General features: G+C 39.1%; 2 long non-coding RNA genes across 2 annotated transcripts in view; one reads left to right on the top strand and one right to left on the bottom strand.

The window, feature by feature from the left end:
• LOC125101046 (uncharacterized) overlaps positions 1-16,890 on the bottom strand; it is a 125,726-nt gene that overhangs the window by 11,837 nt on the left and 96,999 nt on the right. The gene's annotated exons all lie outside the window — the stretch shown is intronic.
• Positions 19-8,887, top strand: LOC125101047 (uncharacterized). Its single transcript, XR_007127743.1, has 4 exons — positions 19-63; positions 419-588; positions 4,720-4,722; positions 8,799-8,887. It is a non-coding gene; the product is annotated as an uncharacterized LOC125101047 (long non-coding RNA).

Below are 16,890 nucleotides of genomic sequence, written 5' to 3'. Positions count from 1 at the left end.
CTTCCTAAACCTCTGCTCTAAATTCTGTAGCTACTAATTACTCAACTTCAGTAGTCCTTTGTGGTAAGGATGGCTCTTAAGCTGTTTGCCAACTAAAATGTCTGCTTTGATCACTGCTTTTTATTTATACTCAGAGGGACATGGGAGTTCAGGCCCAGAACCTAAGCCCTTAGTGTTATCAAGAAATACTTCTTTATTCAGGTGAAAAATTATAAATTTCACTGTTCTAGTCCTTTTTTAGTATTTGCTTTTGTTGCCTAGAGGAAAGGAGAAGGGTGTGTTTTCACTCCTGTTCTTTGGAGCAATATGTCTAGAGCAGGGATACTAGAGAACACTAAAGACAGATTTGATTCAAAACAGAAAGTCAACAATCTGACAAAGTATTATTTGACCTTCCTCTTTACATTTTTATTCTCAGCCTTTTCCCCCAAATTCCAAACTGGATGCTTCCAACCCTGAAAAAGTAATCCTGGAACAGCTGGCCCTATACTGAAAACAAACTATACTGACCTAGGGTGTGGTTATCCCAAAAGAGACAAACTACCAAGCAGACACTGGATATTCACTCTGAGCTGAAAAAGGAGAGGGGTATATAAACAACACTCAATTCTCACAAGACAGGAAGGCCCAGAAGCCAATTAGAGAAAAAGATGAAGTCCCAGTTCCCCTTAGTCTGTTTGCGACATAGATGCACAAACCAAGTGGATTTAATGTGACAAATTCCCAAGGGAAAAAAATTCTTTTAAAAACTTTAATTCACATGGAAATGAGACAGTGTTTAATTCACCTTAAAGGAATAATTTAACCCATGGAAATAAACATGCAGACACTTGCCCAGAGAATAAAGCAATTTGACAGTAGGCTTAAAAACAATCCTTAAAAGCACGACCTCTCTGCCTCTTTCCTCCACATGGCTCAAAATCTTCCCCTTTTGCTCGATGAAATTCAAACTCTGAAAACTTTCTATTTTTTCTTCTCTTCCACATTCTTCCTTAGTTCAGGTTAAATGGGAACTGCTTTTGTTATCTTTGGTTAGTCAATTACTTGGCAGCTTATGGAAGAAGAATACACGGTGAGCAGGGAATCTGAAAAAGTGTGTTCAAGTCCCTATTCAGTTACTAACTACATAATCACTGACAAGCCAGTTACTTCTATAAGTTTCTGTTTTCTCATCTGTAAGATATGAAGGATGAACGGCATGATTGCTACGATGCCATCAAACTCAAAAAGCTCTGTAATTGATAGGAAAAAATACAGATGGTACCAAGAAATACTGGTAGAAAGGCATACATCCTTAAAAGCAGATGAAAAGTATTGAAAAGGTGGTGAAACCTTATATTTCATCTTTACCTGGCTTGATTTCTCAGAATTGAATCATCTCATGGAATGCATTACTCAGAGCCAAAAGACATATAGGTCAAAACAAAGCTCTAAAAATAAAAGATGAACCTATGTTAGGAAGAGGTAACTGGGAGCCAGTGAATAAATTCCTGCAGTAGGAATTTCTTACATTCTTTAAGACCAAAACAAATAAAAATTAGGTGCCCATTTCAGTGCAGCTTTTCTTCTTGGCAGACCAGTTTCTAGGGATTAGCTTTCATTATACCAGTTCTGCAGCCTGAAAGAGAAGTTATCCAGGGCTAATTTATTTTCTCACTCAGCCCTGGTTATCACAATGTAGATCTAAATCACAAACAAGTTAGGAATAAGGAATATGCAAACAAGATATAAGGAAATTCAGAATAAGTATCATCCATAAATAATTCCCAAATCCCACTCCATGAAACAGTTTCAACTTCCTCTTTATTCACAAACTTTTTCCCAAGAGATAACAGTAAGTCCCTAAACTTGCTTGTTTGATTTTTGTCCTTTCTTCAATCTGTCAGAACTAAAGTACTGAAAGCTGAAATGAGTCTTCTTACTACTCATCTTGTATAGTAGTCAATTCTTTGGTAGAAGGCAACAAAAACTATTTGTATTAGTCAGCTCAGACTGTTGTAACAAAATACCATGGGCTCTGTGGCTTCAACAACAGGAATTTATCTCTCACAGTTCTGGAGTCTGGGAGGTCCAAGATCAAGGTACTGACCAATTGAGTTCCCTGCTGAGGGCTCTCTTCCTGGCCTGCAGATAGCTGCCTTCTCACTAGGCCCTAGTATGGCAGAGAAAGAGGAATCAAGGTCTTTGGTATCTTTTCTTATAAGGACATCAATCTCGTCGTGAGAGCTTCACCTTCATAACTTCATTGAAACCAAATTACCTCCCAAAGGCCCTATCTCCAAACACTATCAAATTGCAGGTTAGAGCATATGAATTTGTGGTGGGGGGTGGTGAGGATGGGGGGCACAGTTCAGTCTATAGCTCTACAAAAGAAATATCCTTTATTCAAGGATATTGAAAAACTCACAGAATCAAAGAGAATCTAACAAACCAGCAGCATAGCTCAGTGGGCTAGGTAGCAAGAGTCAAACAACTCAAAGAGAATGGGATTATCCTAGCTTGAGTCATAGGCAGGGTACCTTGTTTAATAGTTTTAAGAGCACAAAAGCCTCTGCCTTCAGCTCGGGTCATGATCCCAGGGTCCTGGGATCGAGCCCCACATCGGGCTCTCTGCTCGGCAGGGAGCCCGCTTCCTCCTCTCTCTCTCTGCCTGCCTCGCTGCCTACCTGTGATCTCTATCTGTCAAATTAAAAAAAAAAAAATAGTTTTAAGAGCACATCATAGAATGGGGTTGGGGAAGGTGGGCAAAAGAGAGAGTAATTCTCCATAAAGGAGAGAAATGGATTCAAGATAGCCAAAAAACCCCAACAAATATCCAGAGTTCTCCGTTAAGCAAAGATTTAGAAGAAAACAACATTTCAATGCTGGCTCAACCACTCATTAACTCATCACCTTGGGTCAATATATTAGACTTTCTGAACCTTAATTTTTGCATCATTCAAATAGAAAAGTAATATCTAAGGGCAATACTGCACTGACTACACAAGTTACATACAGAGCAGCAAATAAGTCCTAAATGCTCAAGAAATGTTAGTTCCCTCCTGCTGATTGGCTATATAAATCTGTATACACAGAATTTACTTTAAAAATACAAAGTAGGAGTGACTGGGTGGCTCATTCAGTTGAGTGTCTGCCTTTGGCTCAAGTTGTGATCCCAGGGTCCTAGGCTGTCTGCCCAGTGTGAAGTCTGCATCTCCCTCTCCCTTTGCCTACCACTCTGCCTGTTTGTATGCTCTCTCTCTCTCTCTGTCAAATAAATAAATAAAATCTTTAAAAAAATAAAAATAAAATACAACTTGTACTATGTGGACATGTTATACCACTATAAATATTTTATATATTAGGCAATTATCTGACATCAAAGGGATAACGGGCCTTGAAGCAGGCTTAAATGTTTAACTTTTGGTAAATCCTCCTGGACTAAGGTGAGAAGGTCAAGTTTTAACATTAGAGGCCTAGCGAATATACAATCTTGGTGACAATTCTAAGAGCCAAGAGTCATTTCTAAGAGCCAAAAATAAACCCTCTTCTGTTTGCTAAACATAAATGGATATGTTCCTCATTAAGGTCTCCTGCCACATAGCTTGAATCTGGAATTTTAACTGGGATCTTTGGTCTTTGAACCCCTTGAAATTTTATGCAAAATTGTGTGTGTGTGTGCACATGTGCACACAAACACAGGTTGAAAACCACTGCCTAACCAATGGGGAGCAGATAAAACCCTGCAAGCTATTCCAAAGAGCAACAGCCACTTTCAAAATTGTCCTCCTTTTGAGACAGACTCAATATTCATCATTGTACAGTATATCCCATTAACATCTACAACAAAGTAGCAGCAAGTGCATAGCACACCACAAAGTAAATACCTATGCCAGGGGATAGCACGTATTTAGTCCATTTTAGCAGTGGAACTTTTTTCCATAAAAATCCTCCCTTAAGCCAAGTATATAAAACAGACTTTCTAGACAAATAAGTTCTACTGGTAGTTTACATTTTCACTGATTCACAGAAAAGACATGTTTTGCAGAAAACCTGAAGCATACATGAGGGTCCCTAGAGTCACTTGGAAGACTAGATTGCTAAGATAACGGAGAGCAATCCTACTATAGATTCACATTCTCCAATCTCAGTTGCAGCTTACCTCTAGCTGGCTTCCTTCCCCTTTCCCACAATGGCTATCTCATTCTTCATGTAAGTCCTACCTGATCCCCATTCCCTTACTTCCTGGAGAGCATATGGACTTCTTCACCAAGAAAGTCAGGCCTAAACAATGGAATTGCTTAGACTTTTTTCCTCTTTCCTCAGGCTTGCTCTATTGCTCTGTATCTGCACTCATTCTAAACTCCTTCTCTATTATCTCAGTTTTTTCCCCTCTTCAGCTACTCAAATATCACCTTCATGTTTTTTTCAATATATTTTTGCCATATCAGTACTAGTATTACTTAATAGTTTTCTTTATATCAATTCATTTGATTTACTTACATACATTGAAATTTTTTAATTAAAACCTTTTTCATGAAAAATTTTAAACATACAAAAAGTAGAAAATATTGTAAAAAGCCCCATGTACTCTTCAACTTCAAAAATTATCAACTCATAACCAGTCATTTTTTTATTTATACCCACCCACCTGCCCCCATCCCAAATATTTTGAAAAAAAAAAAAAAACAAAAAAAACAAAACCCAGTCATCATATAATTGCAACAATAAAGACTTCAGTATGTGTCTCTGGAAAGATAACAACTTTTTAGACATACTTTTGTTTTGAAATTAGCAAATAAGGAAAAAGGACAGGTACAGAATAAGGAAGGACCATAGTCTAGAGAGAATAACAACATCTACAGTGTGAGAAGGAACTAGAAATGAGACAGGGAGAGAAAAGTAGGATAAAAGTTGGCAAGTCAAGTCTCCAAGGATTGAGAACAATACAACTAATGCCAGAAAACTGGTGGGTACAGATAAAGGCTCTGATACATGAAGTTCAGTGGAAATTTGGGGAAAATGGGTATGCCACTGGTGGATGGGAAATACAACCACAAATAGGGATGGGAAGAGTGGAAACTGGGGAACTGGTTCAGGCCTAGGAACTGACACTGGGTGCTAGGTAAGTGATCCTGCAGTTGGAGAAACACCGAGGAGAACTGGGAAAATGGGGTTGAGAAGGAAAAGAATGTAGGAGCTGAGGGAACAGAGAGACTGGGAAAGGCATAGCTGCAGACTGAGATTAAAATGGGGTACTAATTTGGAAAGGGTTTGTTAGGAATGTAGGCTAAGGTGGTCTTGAGGAGGGACACTGGGTGTTTTAAGAGAGGAGAAGGTGAAGACTGGGGGGGGGGGACAAAGAAATAAAGGCTGTATATTGGTTGAGGGCTGAGGAGAGGTATAGAGTATGTGACTATTTACCCTAAATGGATTGTGATATTGGCCTCAGGCAAAATAACTTCTGCACACTACCAGTGATTTCCTTTCTGAGAAACTCAGAGACCTTAGCCCTCACACACATTTCTCTGCAGCATTTCACTGTCTTGATCACCATCTATTTCCATTCCAACTTTGAGTTTCATGATACTCTAGTTTTCCACCTTTGGATTTGCATTCTACCTTCAACTTGTACCTCTCAAGATCCTTAGGTGGCTCAGCCTCCTCTTCTATCTCCCTTCCAAGGCAACATTCATCAGGGTTATATATATACTGATCAATCTTATCTATTCTCATCTCTATGTTGGTTCCCAAGTCTACATCTCTAGCACTATCTGCCATCTTGAACCCAGGATGCAAATTTCTAACTACATATTGTATAAATGACTCCATATTGGTGTGCTGCAGATATCTTAAATCCATGGTATTCAGAAACTAATTTTTTTAAGCTCCACGGTTCTATTCATCCTCCCATTTTCCTTGTCTTGGTCATAACAACTCCAATCATCCATTTGCTAAATGAGAAACCTTAGTATCAGTTTTGATTACTCTTCCTTCACCACCTGGAGTAGGCATGTTTATGGTCACCAGCATTCTTTTGAATGTCTATTCTATGTTTGAGAAATTCTTCAAACCATCCAAAATGGAAGCTAGAACCTCTTTTTCCTAGTTTCCATTACAGCTAGGGTTCAGTGAGGAAGGCACAGCTGTGCAGTATGCACTTTCATGAGGTCAGATGTAGAGTTGTGCAGTTTGGGGCAAGCAGTGGTGGAGGTTCTGGTATCCCAAGTCCAGCATCAATGGTCACTTGTGGTATGAAATGCAGTGTCCAGGGGTGGCAACAGTGTACTCTTCACCATAGAAGCCCCAGGGTATGGTGTGACCATAGTTCCTGGCTGCGTGGCTCCCAGGCCTAACTCTATAGATTTTCCGGAAATCTGTGACCTGGGAAATATCCTTCCATAATCCTTTTTCTACTTTATTAGCTGAGGATGTTCCTTTGCAACTGAGGATATTCCTTGCAACTAGCACCTTGACACCTAAGTTGCCCCAGTTTCCTACAATCAGTTACTAAGTTTTGTCTTCTGGATATACAAAAATATTCTGATGTTAAGTCTCTTCTTTCCTTTCCCATTGCATCCATCTTCATTCTAGCTTCATCATCTGCCTCAGCTCCCAGGCCCACTTGCTTCAGAACATCTTGCAATGTATATTCCTTTGATGATATCTCCCATGGAACTCATCACTCCATTAACTGTGCCTTAAACATACAATTGTAGCATCGACCCCACTTCTTTGGAGTTATTTGCTTAAATCACTATCTTAGTCTGTCAGGTTGAAACTTATAAAAAAACACAGATTGGGTAGTTTATAAATAATAGAAATTAATTTTTCAGTTTTGGAGGCTAAAAGTGTGAGATCAGAGTGTCAGCACGTTAGGGTGAGGAAATTCTTCCAGATTTCTGACTTCTCGTGTCCTCATATGGTGGAAGGGCTGAGGGAACTCTGTAGAGTTTCTTTACAACTGTACTAATTCCATTCAAGAAGGCTCCACCCTCATGACCTAATCACCTCCCCAAAGCCTTACCTCCTACTAACACATCACATTGGGTATTAGGACTTCAACATATGAATTTGGGGGTCGGGAAACACAAATATTCAAACCAAAGCAATCACTGTTTGCCCATTAGCCTAGGAGTTAAGGCAGTGTGGGCTTGGTAGAAAGAGCACAAGTTCTGATATCAGGCAATGAAAAAATTTCCTTAACCTCTCTAATTCTCAGTTTTCTGGTGATAATGAGAATGATTAGTGAAAGCAGATTCAGCAAAGAATCAAAGACACAATTATTATAGATTTCATTCTCGTAGGTACTGTCACACAAGCTTCCATCTATACCAGAACAGCTGCAGAATCATCCGTGGCGTGAGCTAATGCGGGACTCAAGTCTTGCTTGCTCCAGGTCCAGCCTAGCAATGAATAAGCTATGTCCCTCAGCCCCAACCTCTCTGCCTGGCCAACTTCCTATCCTTCCTATGCCCCAGGAGTGTGCTCACTAGACCTTTCACAGTCCACTGATATCACACTGTACTGTTTGAGCTTCACCACTGGGAACCTTTCCTATAGGGCAGTAGAACAATAATTGAAATAATGAGTATAAACACTTGGCAAGGTACCCGACCTGTGGCAAGCAGCACTCAACAAATAGTGACCATTACCATTATTCCTTCTGAGCAGAGATACATTCTCTTTGCATTCCATCAGCACCCAGAACAGTAAGTCATGTAAATTGCACTTGCTAAAAATTTAAAGAATATATAAACTTATGACCAAATTCTGATGTTATTGGAATAGAATGGCTTCCTCTCCCCCAGCCCTTACTTTTTTCATTTAGCAAAATTCTACCTAGCTTTCAACATCCACTACAACTTGCATTCCTATTACAAAGCCTTTCTCATGACCCCTGGTCAGGATTACTCATTATTTCCTCTAGATTCCCCAAGCTCTTTCTTTATAGGTGATACAGAACCCATCACAAGGTTCATAACTTGATTTACAGTTATTGACTTATTGATAGATTGATATATCTCTCTAATTAAGCAGATATTGATTGGGGACAATGACCTATATTACTCTCTTTTGTAAGATTCATAGTACCCATGACAGTTGATTTTATGTGTGAATGGCTAGGCCATAGTACCAAGGCATTTGGTCAAACACTAGTCTGGACATCGCTGTGAAAGTATGCTTTAGATGAGATTAATATTTAAACCAGGATATTTTGAGCAAACCAGATTACTCTTCATAATGTGGATGGGTCTCAACCAACCAGCTGAAGGTCTTAACAGAAAAAAGACGACTTCCCCACAAGCAAGAGGGAAGGCAGCCTACAGACCACCTTCAGACTCAAGCCTCAACATCAACTCTTCCCTGGGTCTCCAGCCAACCTGAATTTTTGGACTTGCCACCCTTCACAATCTAATTCTTTCTTTTAATTAATAAAAAATTTTTAAGAGTGGGAGGGAGGTGGGGAGGGGCAGTAGGAGAGGAAAAAGAGAGAATCTTAACTAGACTCCCCACCCAGCACAGAGCTCAATGCAGGGCTCTATCTCCCAACCCTGAGATCATGACCTGAGCCAAAATCAAGAGTCAGACACCTAATCAACTGAGCCACCCAGGTACCCCCACAATCTAACTCTTTAAAATAACCTAGATAGATAGATGGTAGATAAGTAGATAAACTGATCAATCTTAAAGGTTGGGGGGGGATGTGTGTAGATAAACATATCTACATATATTTTACATATCTCCCATTGATTCTGTTTCTCTGAGAACGCTAGCTAATACAATCTCTCTCTAGTATGTGCTCTCCCATGGAAGAGGTGCAGTAACTACTTCATGAATGGATGGAGCTGGAAGTGAATGAATGAATGAAGTGAATAATAGGAGATGAAAACTGCTGAAGAATGTGAGGCAATTGAGTACAGGGACTAGGAGAGCAGGGAAAGGCTTAGTAGGGTGGACAGTACCCTGAGGGTAAGGGCTCAGAAGTTCCACCTCTTATCCAGTTTTCCTAGGCAAAGCCCAAGGAAGACAGTGATTGTTCAGTAATAAAGACAGTATGTGAGGCCAGAAGTTCTTTTGGCTGAATCTTGAAGAGACCAGGGTTCAGACAGGGTAGTGGTGAAGGAATTCCAAAGCAGTGAGTCAGTGCCCAGCAAATGCTGGAGCCTGCCTAAAATGATCACATAATTGTTATCTAGTTGTGCACCTAAGTTCAGTAGCACAGGCCAGTCCCAGCCCTCCGTCCTTTCCATACTGTGCTCCCCTTTTTGTTCATCAAACCTATTGTGTTGCCTACATCTTCCTTCATACTCTCCCTGACACCTTTATACCCAGAGCCCCTTATCTCTCATTACCATATACCAACCTTGGTGGCCAGTCAGCCACTTTGGGCTTCCCAGCATTGCCCAGACTGGGCCACATTTAAAAGCCATGTCATTCTCTAGTTTCTGCAAATACAGGAACTATATAAGCAGGTTTTTAAAAAGGAAAACTATAAAATATGGACAGTAAATTACATTGCTGCTTTCCCCTCCCATTGAAAAATGGCAGGCTGTTAAGTGGTTTGGAGCTCAGTCAGTGTTTCAGATTAAAGGGAGTTGAATGTAAACCTCACATTACTTCTAGAGCATGAAAAAGATAGAACCTTAAATAGTCCCCATAACTGACAGAGGGAAAGGGGGGGTGACTGTCAGTCGTTAATGCTATTTTTGTATTTGTATATAGATGGAAGGTCTCTGGAGCTTTTTAAAGTGCAAGTATGCCCATTTTAAAGCAAGCCAATTAAAAAAAAAAAATCCAGTCTAGCAAAACAGATGAATTAGCAAGTGGTTCTCCATACTACGAAAGAATTCTTCTTTCCAAAAGCAATTAAGACAGTCTCTATGATTATTAATGGTTTAAAAGTCTACCACAAATGTGTTTCTAATGATCCATCAGAAAAGTATTTCCCTTATTGAAGGGACCCGGTAATTATTTAGAGACTATGATGAGCTGTATCCATACTGCATTATTTAAAACCTGTATTTACTGGAAACCTATATTGGGCAAAAGATTTCCCTACACATATACAAATGGCCCCTCTTGTCAGATTGAATTGTAAAAGGAAAATTAAAAGCAAATAACAAATGTAATTTAGGAATGAGATTATTTGAAATTCAAAGTAATATTCCTATGTACCCATTTTCAAACAGCATTGACTTTAAAGAAAAATTGAGTGCTTGATATTACTGAAGACTTGAATACAGAATTTGTTCATTCCTCGGGTATATTGTGATTCCCTGGTACCTCTAAAGCACTGTGCTATCCTCTAAAGTGGATATGAGATGAAGATGATGTTATCCCTCCAAGAAAGTTGGAGAAATAAACCATTCATATGAACCACTTAAGAAATGAGGTCAGAAATCATACAGTTGCCACATAGAGAGTTACAGATGGCAAGTACAACAGGAAACGGGAGACCAGGATGGGCTGAAGTGGTAAGAGATATGAAACTTGAGCTTGCTGTTGAAGGAGACAGATGAGAGGAAGAACAGCAAGAATCTGCTCCTAAGCAGGCTTGAAACAAGTCCAAGGAGACTTAAAAATGGGAGGGAAAAAGGGGCAAAGTGCAGAGATAGAAGGGAAGAAATGGAGCTACCTAGAGAAGCTATCATCAAATAGCAGGCAATGGAAACAAATGGAACAATACAGAGTCAGAGGGATCATAATCATATGAGATCAAACTCCACAGTAGCAAAAGGCAGCCAGGTGGGCTCTCATGGCCCTATTGTTCAAGCTGATTCTATGCGGTTGAAAATCTATATATAACCTTGACTTCCCAAAACTTAACTACTAAGAGCTTCCTATAGACTGGAAACCTCCCATTAAACATAAATAGTCAATTATATATTTTGTATGTGATCTGCCTTATACATTATATTCTTATAATAAAGAAGAGAAAATGTTAATAACAAAATCATAAGAAAATACATTTATATACTGGGCTGTATTTATTTTTAAAAATTTGTATAAGTGGACTCTGTAATTCAAACCCATGTTGTCCAAAAGTCACCTGTACTATATCCTGACAGTGTCCAAGTAACATTTGAACCTTTTCACGATGAACCTTGTTTGAAACTCTAAAGAGTTCTCCATTAATTTTCAGCACTAACAGTTCTATCACAAAATGCTTAACAAAGTGTTAACAGCAATGTAAACGGTCTATCCTGTTCTCATGCTTATTACACTCATGAAGTGTTCTCTCTACACCTAGAATAGATTTCCTTAATGCAGCCCCTGACTCCATTGAATTCTCCTCCAAGTCTTGGAAACTTTGTCCATGTTCATCTGAGGGATAATATGTGCTATTTCACTAAGTCATAGTAAGGTGGCAGATTTTGAGCAAGATCTGTAAGTTTATTGCCTTAAAAATAAATTTTTAATTTCCACAGCAGTGTCAGAGGTAAGAGTTATCCTGGCACCAAAAGAAAAAAAAAAAAAAAGAGTTATCCTGGCACCTGGCACCTGGCAGCTCTGGCAGCTGGCTGAGGGACTAAAGCAAAGTTTAAAAGATCCAGGGCTAGAGGGTGGAAGACAATTCACTCTGTATACCAAATATCCCAGTTATATTTCTAGATCATGGTTCCCGTAACACTTCATACTTTAAAAATTCTTTCTTTTATATTGTCTCATGTTCTAAATGCTTTAAAATAAAACACCCTTGAAAACTAGAAAATACTAATTTGCTTTATCGTGTTATAATATATATACAGTATAAAGCACAAATCTTAAGCATACAACTCAGTGAATTCATATATTTAAATACAAACACACACACACACACACACACACACACACACACACACACACACACACACATAACCCTATGCAAGCACCACTCCAAATTGGAATATAAAGCATTTCCAGTACCCCAAAGACTCTCTTGTACTCCTCCCCTCAATAATTCTTTTCCTCATAGCACTGAAACTTTTTTAAAAATAAAAATTAAAGTTAGAGACAATAACTCTCAGCTATACTCAATCCACTAATGTTTGGGGATGTTTATTTCAAAATTTCAGTTTTAACAAGTAGTGATATGCTTTCAAAGTTTCACGAAGTAGTGGAAAAACGGGAAAAAAGATTACCAGTGATCATGGTTTCTCCAGGAAAAAATGTACTACCCCTCTCATCAAACTCCAGCCTTTTGAGTTCACTCATTAGGAATTTCTTTAAAATACTTTTAGAAGAAAATCATATGTAAGAAATGTTGATAACAGGAAAAACAAGTACCAGGAGACAATTATTAGCCTTTAAAAAAATTTAACCCAGGAATATGCCCCACGATATAGCCATCACCAACATATGAGGTCAGCAGAAAAAGTACAAAGGGAATTGAGCAAGGGGATAGCTGGCTTGGTTATTTTTTCCTTTTTCTGTTGTTGTTAATTTTTATGCTTTTAACTTTAATCTTGTTTAGCATAGAAATAGGATACCAGCATAGATGTCACTGAGGGGAAGAATCAGAAGCAAAAAACAATTCCCAGAAAAGGGAATTTCATACTTTTCTGAGAAAGTTAGACTGGGTTATTTCAGGAAACTATAGACTTATGACTATTTAAATAGTTAAGCAAGTGTTGTTTCCGCCCCCCCCCGTAGGCCACATAACACAAACCACAGACAATAAATATCACTTGTGAAAATCAGGCAGAATGAAGAGAAGTTTCACAAATGCAACAAACTATAGACAGATAGCACCAAGAGACCTCACCACAATAACTACCTCCATGGTCAGGTTTTGAAGTACATTCTGCAATTAGCGAAGGCTGAAGTCCTTAAATTTAATCATCATCAACTTACTGAAAATACAAAGATGAAATCTTTATGAGAGCTACAGTTACATACTTTTGCCCATCACTCAACAGCTGTCTATGGTACTGTAATGGCTATGTTATTTGCAATATGTACCATATGACCAAAGCTAGCTTTGAGCAAAGCAACTTAGATAAAAGCTTGAGACCCTGAGTTCAGGAGGGTCTCTAACTTTTTCCACTCCCTGACATAATTTCTATTTAACGTTCACTATTGCCCATGGCAACAAGAGAGCTAAGCCTAGCCTCCAACTACCATGTAACCAATAGCGTCAAAAAATACTGGAATCAAAACAGAAAAAACTACTGTTCCTTTGCTATCATTTTCTTTCTCATTCTCATGGCCAATAGGACATGTCAGGTTCAATTATAAAAGGAAAATTAGAAGTAAATAAAAAATATAATCTTAAGAATGGGATTATATGAGATTCAAAATAATATTCTTATGTATCCATTTTCACATGCATTAACTTTAAACAAAAAACTGAGTGCTTGATATTTTCTCCTCTGTTAGCTGGTCATAAGGACCTTTGTCCCAGCAGCACTTTGTGTGAACTGAGAAAGAAGTCTCAGTGCAACAATACTGAATGACATAGGATTCATTAATATACAACTTTTATTGACAATTCCTGGGCTCACCAGCTTTTAGAGTTGGTTGTGTGATCCAATGATAGGCAATTCTGGCTGCATGGTCATTTGGTATCCCATAATCTAGAGCCCAGTAGCACCCCAGGAGCTCTTCATTGGATGGTGTACAGTTCTCTAGATGGCATGTGCTAGGGGTCTGCATTGTGATTCTCCTTAGGTGGTTGTTAAAGACTGAATGCTTGTGTCCCTCAAAAGTTATATGTTGAGGCCCTAACACTCAGTGGGACTATATTTGGAGATGGGTCCTTTAAGAAAGTCATTAAAGTTAGATGAGGTTATGAGGTTGGATCCCTGACATAATAGGATTAATGTTCTCTTAAGAAGAGACACCAGAGGGGCGCCTGGGTGGCTCAGTGGGTTAAAGCCTCTGCCTTCAGCTTAGGTCATGATCCCAGAGTCCTTGGATCAAGCCCCACATCGGGCTTTCTGCTCAACAGGGAGCCTGCTTCCCCCTCTCTCTCTGCCTGCTTCTCTGCCTGCTTGTGATCTCTATCTGTCAAATAAAAAAAAAAAAAGTCTTGAAAAAAAAGAAGAAGAAGAAGAAGAGACACCAGAGAGCTCACTCGCTCTCTCTCTCTGTATATATCTAGCTCAATCTCCTTCTGCCCATGCACCGAAGAGAGGCTTTACAAGGTATAAAGGTAGGCATCTGTAAACCAAGAGGAGAGCTCTCACCAGAAACCAATTCTGCTGGTCCTTGATCTGGAACTTCTAGTCTTCAGAATTATGAGAAAATAAATTTCTCTTAAGCCACCCAGTCTCTGCTATTTTGCTATGGCAGCCCAAGCAGACTAATATAGGGGGATTTCCACAAACTTCACACAGTGTCTTTTCTCACCACCAATACTCCTCCTATCAAAAAGTCTGCTTGGTCATATGGCCTAAGCAGGAAGGTCACCTGTACCGCAACCTAGAACTAGTGAACACTTTCTTATTATAGGCCCTACTCGAGGATGGCAGTCTTTTGTACCATGTAGAAATATGTTGAAGAAATATTCCCAGTTTAGAATATATTGTCTCAATAACTTAAGAGGCCTAGCAAATGTACTTACTTCTTGGTGCTAGGAGGTTTGAAATGCAACAATTTGTTCTTTATTTTGGACAGATATTTCAGTGTGCCCCAAATCAACGTACTTGAAGAAAGTCACTATTGTGGTGAGCACCTGAATCTCTATAGGGTTTATCTTCAACCATCTAAAGCACAAGTATCTACCAACACTTAGAATATACTTGCCATGTTTTGTTCATCCAGTCCAATGAATGTGGTGTTGTTAATATACAGGATGAAGGTGATATACCACACAATGTCCAGAGAGCATATATCCCTTGGACTATATTATGTTAAAGGGTGAAAAAATGAATATAATCCTCAAACTATTATCATTCTAGTTAATGTAAACTGTTTCTAATCTCCCTTCCTGTTAGGAACAGAAAAGAACAAAACACCAAACTAATGCTTATATACCATGTACAAGAGGCTGTGTTAATCTGTTCTAACACAGATACTGCATCTGGCACAGCAGCGGCAAACGGCCTATATTGTTTGGTGGATTTTGCAATAATCTTCTTTAATCCTCCAGGATCTGAATGCTTTTTGAAGAAGTCAGATAAGACTGGTAAATGAAATGTGGATATGATAGGAACTGCCTCTATCATTTAGGTCTTTAATGGTGGCACTAAACTGTATGCCTTCAAGATATGCTATTCTTACTAATTTACTCTCTTGGCTAGGGCTAAAGGGTTACTTCACAGGCTTCCATTGGGCCTTCCTCAATATGATAATTCTTAACTGCTAGGCCAAAGAACCAAAGTGGAAATTCTGCCAACTACCTATATACACATTTCAATTATACATTCTGAACCCAGTAAAGTGACCACAGAGTGGATCTGTGGACCCAGCAGACTTACTCTGAGTCAGACCTGAGTCAGAATTCCATTTATTACTGGCCTTCATACACCCTACCCACCCTTCCACAGAAGGGGACCATAGGTCTCTAACCATTCATGTCAACCAAGACCCTGCCTCCAACAGTCCTCAGAATGTTTAAGTATTCCCTTTTCCCCACTATATAGTTATCTAAATACATGGTCTTAGTTCCTTTGGGGAATTAGTGGAAGAACCATTACCACATACATTTGACATGCTGTCGCAGGATGCTTCTTCCTTAAAACCTACTCTTTCCTTCAATTTATGGTTTCTAAGTCTAAAAACTGGCTCAGATCTAAAATGCTGGCAAAGAACTGTGCCTTTTTATTAAGGCAATTGTCCTCAGCTTCCTGATTACCCATCCTGCTAGGTTCTGCATCTCCTTTTGGGTTTAGATCCTTTTTTCCTTCTTTAGCAAGCTCAGCACTTCCCTGGCCACATTAAATTTGACTTAAAACTAGCTAATTATTGGTTAGGATCTGAGGGGTGGCCTATATGGTTTTTTAAGGCAAATGCTGTGTTGCCTTCAGATAGGGGGTCGAGTCTCTAACAAAGAAAAGGCTACTTTTGCAAGCCTAAAAAGTTCAAGGATAGTTAATTAAGTTCCTTGACACTGATGTTCCCACCTCAAGTTTTAGGGTCTTATTCTTTTCCAAAAATAGGAAAATTTGGCATAGCGAAATTTGTCATATGTCCTTGGCATAGCAAATTTGCTGGGGCTGAAAATTTAACCTTTTCTGTAAATGTGCAATTGTTTTTCTTTCCTTCTCTCTCTCTTTTTTTTTTAAGATTTATTTATTTATTTTAGAGAAAGAGAGAGTGCACACGAGTGGGAGGGGCAGAGGGAGAGGAAGAGAAAATATCAAGTAGACAGCACGCTGAGCACAGAGCCCAATGTGGGGTTCGATCTCACTACCCTGAGATCACCATCTGAGTCAGAACCAAGAGTCTGATGCTTAAATGACTGTACCACCCAGAGCCCCCAAATGTGTTATTCTTAAAGTTAAATCTTGTTGTGGTCCTCAGTGCTTTCTGCCCTCAAGCTGCAGATGAGTCTCTTTATTTGTGGCTAAGGAGATCCCAACTTCCATACTTCTTCTTTGAGTAGTAATTAATCATTGTCTTTCTCTTATACCTTAAAGACACTCAGCATAAGCAAAGAATTCCCTTATCCTTATAATGCATTAGTACTCTCATCTCTCAAAAGCCTGAGATGTTGCACCATCTAGTTCATTCTCTTCCATGGGTTCCCCATCTAGTTCATCACCAGTGACAAGTGAAACAAATGAATAACTACTTCATGATAGGGATTAAATGCCATTGCCAGTGAATTGCAGTAACCCAGCTCCAAAATCCTATTTTAGAGTCAGCTTCCTCAGAGCACTTCTGGTACCAAATCACTTGCCAGTTTCCCTAGGAAATATTCTGAAGGAGTTTTGAGTGCATAAAGTTTATTGAGGAGGATCCTTCAAATTGACACCTGTGGGG

The sequence above is a fragment of the Lutra lutra genome, chromosome 5, assembly GCF_902655055.1.
Source record: "Lutra lutra chromosome 5, mLutLut1.2, whole genome shotgun sequence".
Taxonomy (NCBI): Eukaryota; Metazoa; Chordata; class Mammalia; order Carnivora; family Mustelidae; genus Lutra; species Lutra lutra.
The sequence above is the reverse complement of the archived record's forward strand: the minus strand, read 5'-3'. Positions and strand labels throughout refer to the sequence as shown.